Source organism: Helianthus annuus, chromosome 14 (genome assembly GCF_002127325.2).
Source record: "Helianthus annuus cultivar XRQ/B chromosome 14, HanXRQr2.0-SUNRISE, whole genome shotgun sequence".
Lineage (NCBI taxonomy): Eukaryota > Viridiplantae > Streptophyta > Magnoliopsida > Asterales > Asteraceae > Helianthus > Helianthus annuus.
Genome location: NC_035446.2, coordinates 101,972,478 through 101,981,031, shown reverse-complemented (window position 1 = coordinate 101,981,031; position 8,554 = coordinate 101,972,478). Strand labels below are relative to the sequence as shown.

The 8,554-nt window shown below is 35.0% G+C and overlaps 1 long non-coding RNA gene across 2 annotated transcripts; it reads right to left on the bottom strand.

The window, feature by feature from the left end:
- Positions 1-758: 758 nt before the first annotated feature.
- On the bottom strand, positions 759-3,710 carry LOC110905650. 2 transcript variants are annotated; one of them, XR_004878249.1, is made up of 4 exons: positions 3,572-3,710; positions 2,003-2,081; positions 1,810-1,849; positions 759-1,140 (listed from the first exon to the last, which is right to left on the bottom strand). It is a non-coding gene; the product is annotated as an uncharacterized LOC110905650 (long non-coding RNA). The 2 variants fall into 2 exon arrangements; XR_002573310.2 differs by lacking the exon at positions 1,810-1,849 and having other exon boundaries at positions 759-1,147.
- Between the last annotated feature and the right edge of the window lie 4,844 nt (positions 3,711-8,554).

The following is an 8,554-nucleotide window of genomic DNA, read 5'->3' as shown; positions in this document are numbered from 1 at the left end:
ACAAAGCACAGAAAATGACATATGTCTGTCATCAGTCTCTTTTTCTTGAAGATTTGTCCATATCATGCAGCAAAATGTTATTGAGTTACACCCTCAGCTAACAATCCATTCGGTGAAACTTCACGCAAAACAATATTGAATATCCAAGAAACGATGTTTGCCATTTTTTGATTTTTTTAACTTTTTGGCGTTTTTCAGTGAGTGGTATTTGGGAAACCATGGAGTTTGTTTTTTGGTTTAATCAATGGAAGGTGCTGAGACGTTTCTGTTTATAGGATGTCTTTGACGCATAGTTTAGGCGGGATATTATTAATAAGTGCAACTAATAAAATATCCGTCGTTTTCAGTTACTGTTTGTATTTCCTGTTTTGCTCAGTTTTATCTGTTAAGTCTGTAACACGTCCCATCTTTAATAGCGTTTTATCTTTAATGGCGTTTTATCTTTAACATCGTTTTATATTTAATGGCATTTTATTAGTTGGTGTTTTGTATTTAGTTGGCGTTTTATATTTAATGGCGTTTTATGGGAGAAACGATGTTTACCCTTTTTACCCTTAATGAAGCACGTTCCAAGTAATAAAATTGATGTTATTTACGAAAACGCCACCTTTCCAATATTGTCCATAGATTGTTTTGATCTGACGATCCATAAGCGTTCTCACTGTTCTCACACTTTTCCCTAAATCCTGATGTAACGCCTATAAATTTTCTAAACATTCTTACTATGCGGAATGTAGGCCCATTTTTTTTAGCTTCAATTTCTAGAAACAATTATAGTGTCTTGACTTTCATTTGATAGTTACCATCATTTAAACACTTACATATTTCATGCCAATTTTTATAAAATTTCGGCATGACCCGTTCGTAATACGGATAACCGTTACGGTAACAAAACCTGTTTACAATCCATTTTACAACTCTAACTTGAACATAAACAAAACAAGACACTACGTCTGACTCATGAAGCTTACACGGTTTAAAGTTACCGAATGCCTAAAAAGCCAAGTAAAACATGATGACCCGTCTAAGTCGGCGATATAACCTGACGGATGGACGAACCGACATTGCTGACCCGATCTCGGATTTGTCGCCAAACCTTGTTCCATTCATCAGTCCGCGAACCTCTTGTTCCCATTATACCTGAAACCTAACATGCACGTTATGAGTTCTATATATAATATATATTAGATAACTTAAATAGGTGGATTCTAATCTATATTTTTCACAAACTTCCAACGAACTCGACTCCATTAATTTCATAGTCAACTATCGCTTCCAACTTGTGAATCAACCTCCACTAGAATTCACAATTAAGCCACCTGTGATAAAAATCTCATTCAACTATTAGACCATTAATATTTATTTCTAACAGATCCAAAGATTTCATTAATGCTTTACTTAGCCAGAATCCAAATCTTTTTCATTCATGTGGATCAAGTGACCCAAATCTACTTGCTTACCCCAAGTTAAATAATTCGAGACAATAGTTTAACCAGTTACCACTGTAATCTAATCCACTTACTAAATAAACATCATGGTTATGATATTTGTACACAACTTGGAATTATGTGCATATGTACTTATTTAATCCAAAGCATCCCATTTATTAAGATTGTGGTTTGGAAGCCACGTACTAATTTGACTTTTAATAAGTCAACAACCCTTTATTAGATTAACCGTTATCAACACATCTAAAATTCTACCCTTAGTTTAAAAAAAAACATAATAATCACCAGGAAAGTCATGTACCCATGACTTGAATTCATCTTACCAATTAAATAGTTTCTAATCTATGATATAGATACTTACCATACTCGTGGGTTGTGATTCCCTTGTCCATAGTATTCTCCTATGAATACCTCCAATTTAACATTTCATTCTTTAATATTCTCATATAAGTTCCACATTAAACCACAAAATGTTCTACGTATACAAGTACAAGAACCTGCAAACAATAAACCTATGTTCCTGCATACAACTATTAAGTGCAAGAAGCACTTACTTTGACCCGTAAGTAGTTGATACGTATTCCATATGTTCGTCTCGTTGCCTCCCGAGTTCGCGCCCAAAATGGCATGTACCTATCCTTTCATGTCCACGTTTACATGTCATTATTAGCAAACGTTATAACTCATATTATCAATTACTTTATTCATACATCGAGAAATTTTACACATGGTTATATATACCACATACGCGTGTTATAGTACACATTCCACCATACATTAAATTAAATACATTCATACATGCATAATTACCAATGATTACATAACAATACATACAATTTACAATTCGTAATGCCATAGACCATTACTAGTAGGCAACTACTAACATAATATGGCATAGATCCATTATCACATCATTCATAAGATAACCAATTCAACTTACCGTCATGTACGTCATATAATAATCTAGCAAATATTCACATGATCTCCTTATTCTCACAATAGTGTTAGGAAGTCTAACCTTATTATTCATACCTTGTTGACTTTCTAAAAAGTCAACTGTCAATCATACACACTTCCAATCCGATAAACATATAACCACTTAGTCACATTACTTTCATTAATCAATCATTCACTAACATGTATAGCTCAATTCACTGAAAATAGGCTGTTTTGTGACGTCCGTTTACTGTACTTACGAGCTTGCAAAAATTACAATCTTTTTATGTGACGTGCCCCTCGGAGGGGTTATCATTGTGTTAAATTTTTAGAGTCTAACTCTCTACCCAAAATTTATAAAAATTCATTTACTAAGCTGCAATCTGATTCGTCACTTCTGATTGCAGCTTACGGAAAAATTCATTTAAAATTCCTCGTTTATCCGATTGACGAAATTCCAGTTGGGGATTTTTGGACTCACCTGATGCTACCTACAGTAAAAATTTGAGATCATAACTCAATTCTTAAATTAAGTTATGACATTCGTAATGGGCTGCATATTCTGCCAGAAAACGCAGCTTGAACCTTCGACACGGAAAAATTCATAAAACGTTCTTTTTTCGTCAAAAAAATGCAATTCCAGTTGGGTTTGAAAGGTTTTTCCTGGAAGTTCATCACAAACTCAATAAACATCAGTTTGTGACCTGGTTTGACCCGGTTACAATCGATTAAATTTGGCTGTAACTTTCTGGACAGATTCTTTTTCATCAAATCTCTTCCAAAATCTCACCTATGCATTTTATCAAACACTTGGTGTGCATACAACTTATTAAGCATAGTGTACTAGTATTTTAAGCATGTTTCTTCCCAATGTCATCTCATGAATTATCTTATTCATACAAGATCACATTATCAACAATTCTACATCATAATCACTATTAAAACTTAGTTCCTAACATATAGTGTATCAACATAATCATGATATTAATATTTACTTGTTCATCATCATTACCCTCATACTCGTACACTTGGGTTTCACTCTAAATCATACAAATAATTAAAATTAAACAATGATTCATCTTCAACACAATAGGGTTAACAAGTACTCATTCTAATTTCAACTAAATTCATGGATTCATGATAACCCATGTCATCAAACATCATCAAAACATAAAAATTTTACTTACTTGATGTGTAGAATACTTGGGTGATCACCAATCTTACTTCATGCATCAATTTTTCGGCTAATTCCTCTTTCAATTTGAAGGTTCTTCATGAATTAGGGTTTGCACCCCCTTCCCCATCCCTCTGATCGTTCATACGCACACACCCAGTGTGTGTGTGTGTGTGTGAATTTTGATTTAATAAAATTCAATTTCCAATTTGGCAACCTTAGTCCCTCAAATTAGTTACTTAATCACATTGCCACCCAATTCATTCCCTTACTTGTTTTTGTTAGGCATTTAACTAGGTATAATAACCAAGTTATTATATTTCATTTAATTAACATGGCAACATACCTACGTTTTAAATATTTGAGTTTTGGGGTGTTACACCTAACCCTATATATATATATATAGGGAAAGGTTAACATACAAAAAGCCTTATCGTACTTCATGTACGCGACGCGCGTAACCATCGGATCAGGGCAAAAATCACGCATGGATCAGTTAATCACGCATGGGAGCCAGTTAATCACGCATGGGAGCAGTTAATCACGCATGGGATTAGTTTTTTGGAGATAATCACGCATGGGATCATAATTACGCAAGTTAAGTTGATAAAAAAATGTGATAATCACGCATGGGATAATAATTACGCACGTTCTATTTGGTCGCGTACGTTAGTGTACGTTAAGCCCTGAAGTACATTATACTTTCTCTCTCTCTCTCTCTATATATATATATATATATATATATGATACTACACCTATATTATACTATATCACAACTATAAGCATATACGAGACTTATACTACACCTATAGGTCTATACGATCTATACTATACCACACTACACTATACTACATTACACTATACATACTAGGTTATAGCTCGCGTCTCTACCCAGTTTAAGAAATGAAAATACTTTGAATTTCTTCAAATTTATAACAGTTTAAAAAAAATACATTAGAAGAAAAAAAACAAAAGGAAGAAGAAAAACAATAAATAATTCAAATTTCATTAAAAATTTCCTTGTAGACCACATTGGTTGTCTTATTCTTCACATTATCCACTTATAGTTTTCTAAACTTACGACATTCACAAGCATTTCGATTATCATCAACAAAAGAGGCAATTGTATAACAATTATTGTAACACCTCGAAAATTTGCGTCCTATAATGTATTGACACGTGTTATAAGCTTGGACGTGTTAAGGAATACTAAAGAGGGACTAAAGTTGACAAACATAGAAAGTATGTGAATTCAAGGGTTCAAAACGTCAACAAGGGATAAATATACTTTACAGTAACCCTACATGATGCTCGTACCTTCAAACGAATGAATCATGGATCATACGGAACGAAACATGGAAGAAAGTGAGAGATTACAAGCTACAGGGGGTAAATGTGTCAACATGTTTAAGTTATACCTCTGAGTGACCCTTTATCAAACCCGAGGCTTTGTAACGGTAAAGTATGCTCACTAGAATGCACGATATAAATTTCATCAAGTTCCGTTATAATGTGAGAAGGTTATGACCAAATTCGTTTATGAAGGGTTAAAAGCGTCAAACATTGAAAGTTACGACTTTTCGGGTAATAATAAACTAACCGAGGATTAATATGTTGGGTAAAAGTCACGAGGCCTTTATACGTAAATAAGAAAGGCCCAAAATGCAAAGTTACCCCTCCGTAAATCCAAGAGCCAACTGTAATAATTGTAAAAGATTTGAAAAATCTTACAGCAGGTCTCAGGCGGGCCGCGTAAAGGTTAGCAAGGGCTTTACGCGGGCCGCGCTAACAGTAAAAGATATGGGCTCTGACAAGGAGATTCATACGGGCCGCGTAAGAGTTGCAGGACCTCTTACGCAGGCCGCGTCAATGGCCCAGATGCAGAAAATGTGGACAGAAGCACTGTTTGGTGTTTTAACCGATTCTAGACATTATTACAAGAGCATGGGCGCCCCCTAAATGACCCCTAGCACTCAGGGACACTTGTTGATGATCTGGTTACACTTGTAGAGTTGTGTGGCATGATCTAATGCATCTAAGACTACTATATAAAGGCCTTATGTGCAACCATTGCAACCACACCTCATTTCATCACTCCTGATCATTTCTGGAGCTCAAGTGTATTCACTACTCATCTCTGGTCGTGCATAGGATTTCAGTAAGTGTGCCTAACCCTTCTTAGTTGAGTTTTTGCTTAGTTATTACTTAAAAGTCAATCCGTTGTAATTAACGATTGACTCAACGATTAATCACAAATGGTCCTGTGATTAGTCGAATCAAAGGTAGTTATATGTTGGTAATTATGTGGGCATTAAACCCCTAAAAGGGCACCCTCTAATTCCCACTCTAACTAGTCCAAATGTCGGGTCAAAGTCGCTTAGAAAAAGTCAACAGAATGCTAATTTTCGATTTAATGCATAATTAATAATGTAGATGGCATGTAACCTGTTTTATCCCTCATATAACTTGATAATAAGTATTATAACTGGTCTAAGCTTGTTTGATCCGACCATTTACTGTTTTGACCCGGTTCGGAACCGAAAGTCGCAAAACTTTGACTTTTGCTTTGACTTCAGTTCTGACCCGATTTAGTATGTTTTAGATATGCCTTAGGACTCTCTTAGGACCAGGTTACATGATGGTATAACCCTCTGTGGCTGGTTAGTTGTTTGTCCGAGTCAATTGCCCGTTTCCGTTATATGCTTAAAGTTGACCATAATGCCCTTTTGACTTTAAAACGAGAATTTTGGATATGCGAAAGGACAATAACCTTAGTTACTGACTTCTAAACATGTCCCTAAAATTTCATGTCAATCCGAGGTCTAGAATAGGAGTTATGCTAAATAGCGCAATTAAGAAAGCTTTAATGATTAAACGGCGCAATTAGCATAAAGCCTATCTAAACCCAAATTTCGACACCAAACCTTTTACACCCTGATGTAAAATAATATTTTGGGATTTTTAAAGATTTTTAATTATTTTTAACCTGCTCATAACCTACGGTTATGGCGTTGATTTGGTAAATACCGAATATACCCTTTTCGAACATAAAATGAGTTCTACATGGTATTTTGACCCGAATCCAATTGCTACTGATTTCATATAATAAATAAAGTATTTTGAACTTTATAACCTATTCAGAAAACTCAGATTTCCTGTAGAACCCGGAAATCTATTTTATAATCTTTAAAATGACCAAATTACCCCTACGGGGCGTATATTGGGATTAAACTCGTTATGGGCATAATGGAAGGTATCCTACTGATACCACAACCTCTTAGGAGCATATTAACTTAGGTAACCTGTGTAAGACTCTTACGGTTACCCATTACGCCATTTACGCGTTCGGTCCGGTTTATGTAACTAGTTTACATAAATTAGCCGAAACGGGTCCAACTTTGTCGTTTTTACCTCAAAATCCAGAATGTGTCTAGTTTACCCATAATATACAAGTCTCCGAACTTGTTGTGTCCAAACCACATTCCATTCCCGGTTTTCGCCTTTCATGCGATTAAACCGTATTTATCCTTTGAAACTAACCGGTCTAAGCTTAGGCTAAATTAAAGACCCGTTAGGATTCTAATAGGTTATTATAAACCTTCGTTCCAGAATAGGAGACCAGTAAAAGATACTTGCATTTGCTTGTTGTGGTTATTACTTGCTCAGGTAAATACTTTTAACTTATTTCCCCTTATACGGGCTTGGGGTATGGTATATAAAATACCGCTTGGTCGGGAAATTGACCTCAACTCATTTGTAGTTGGGTATTATCAATATGACCCGCTTGAAAATTGGTTTTGTTTGTTTTACGCCTTTGGGAGTTTAATGACCATGTCCTGGATATCTTGGGATCATTTTACGAAATGGCCACGACCTTGACACGCGGGTGTAGGCGTACACCCGACAATGTGTCCATATTTATAAAGGTATAACCGTTGGTTTTCCCGCCACCGTTTTATACTATGTGGTGTGTCAATTAACCTTAAACCCGGCACGAACCGGGCGACTGAACGCATAACGAACATGTAATTCTTTTACAAGATTAGATTTGATTAATTATCCCAAGTTATAAAAGTTTGTGCCACGTGCATTCAAATCAATTTTATTAAACTCTTTTTCCAAAAGTGTCGGTTGAATGTATTTACCAGTGTAAACTGACGTATTTTCCCCAAAAATATTAAATGCAGGTTCTACACGAAATAGGCTGGCCACTCCTTAGCATCGCTAGAGACTCGCAAGCTTGGATGCCATTATCTGTTGAACATTATTTCCTATTTTAATTTGATCCCCTGTGGATTATTTCGACTACTTGTGATACTTGGATATTACATTTGTTGGTTGAAATATATCTATCTTTATGCTTCCGCTGTGCATTTAAATATTGTGTTGTTTGACTATATTGTTGCCAACTACGTCACGGTAATCCCCACCGGGCCCATCGTTGAAACGTGTGAAAATTGGGGTGTGACAGGTTGGTATCAGAGCTAACGTTGAGTTACTATTCATCATCACTCGTCAACACTATATATATAATAGAATGATGGAATCTAACTTATAATAAAAGAATCCAAATAATGCCACATGGCATTCTCTCCTTCAACCTCATAAATTTTATTTATATTTCTTTAATAAATTTCTTTTTAATATTAATATTAATTAATTAATTAATAACCAATATATAGATATCATTTATTTTTATCCTTATCTTTATCTAAAATTAATAAATAACTTCAATTTTGCTATTTAGACCCTTTGTTTTTTTTTTTTACTTTTAACCTAAAGTTTTTCATTTTTTTCCAATTTAATATCAACTCTTTTTTATTTTCAATTTTGGTCCACCATACTTTTCATATTCCCCAAGTTTTTTCGTTTTGTTCTAAATTTTGTGAGTTAACGCACCGTAAGGTGCGTGTGGGGTTCAACATTTTTCGTATATCTTTTTCCCGTTTGGTTGGCCCATCGCGTGACATCTATTTTTCTGCGTTTGACAAGTTCG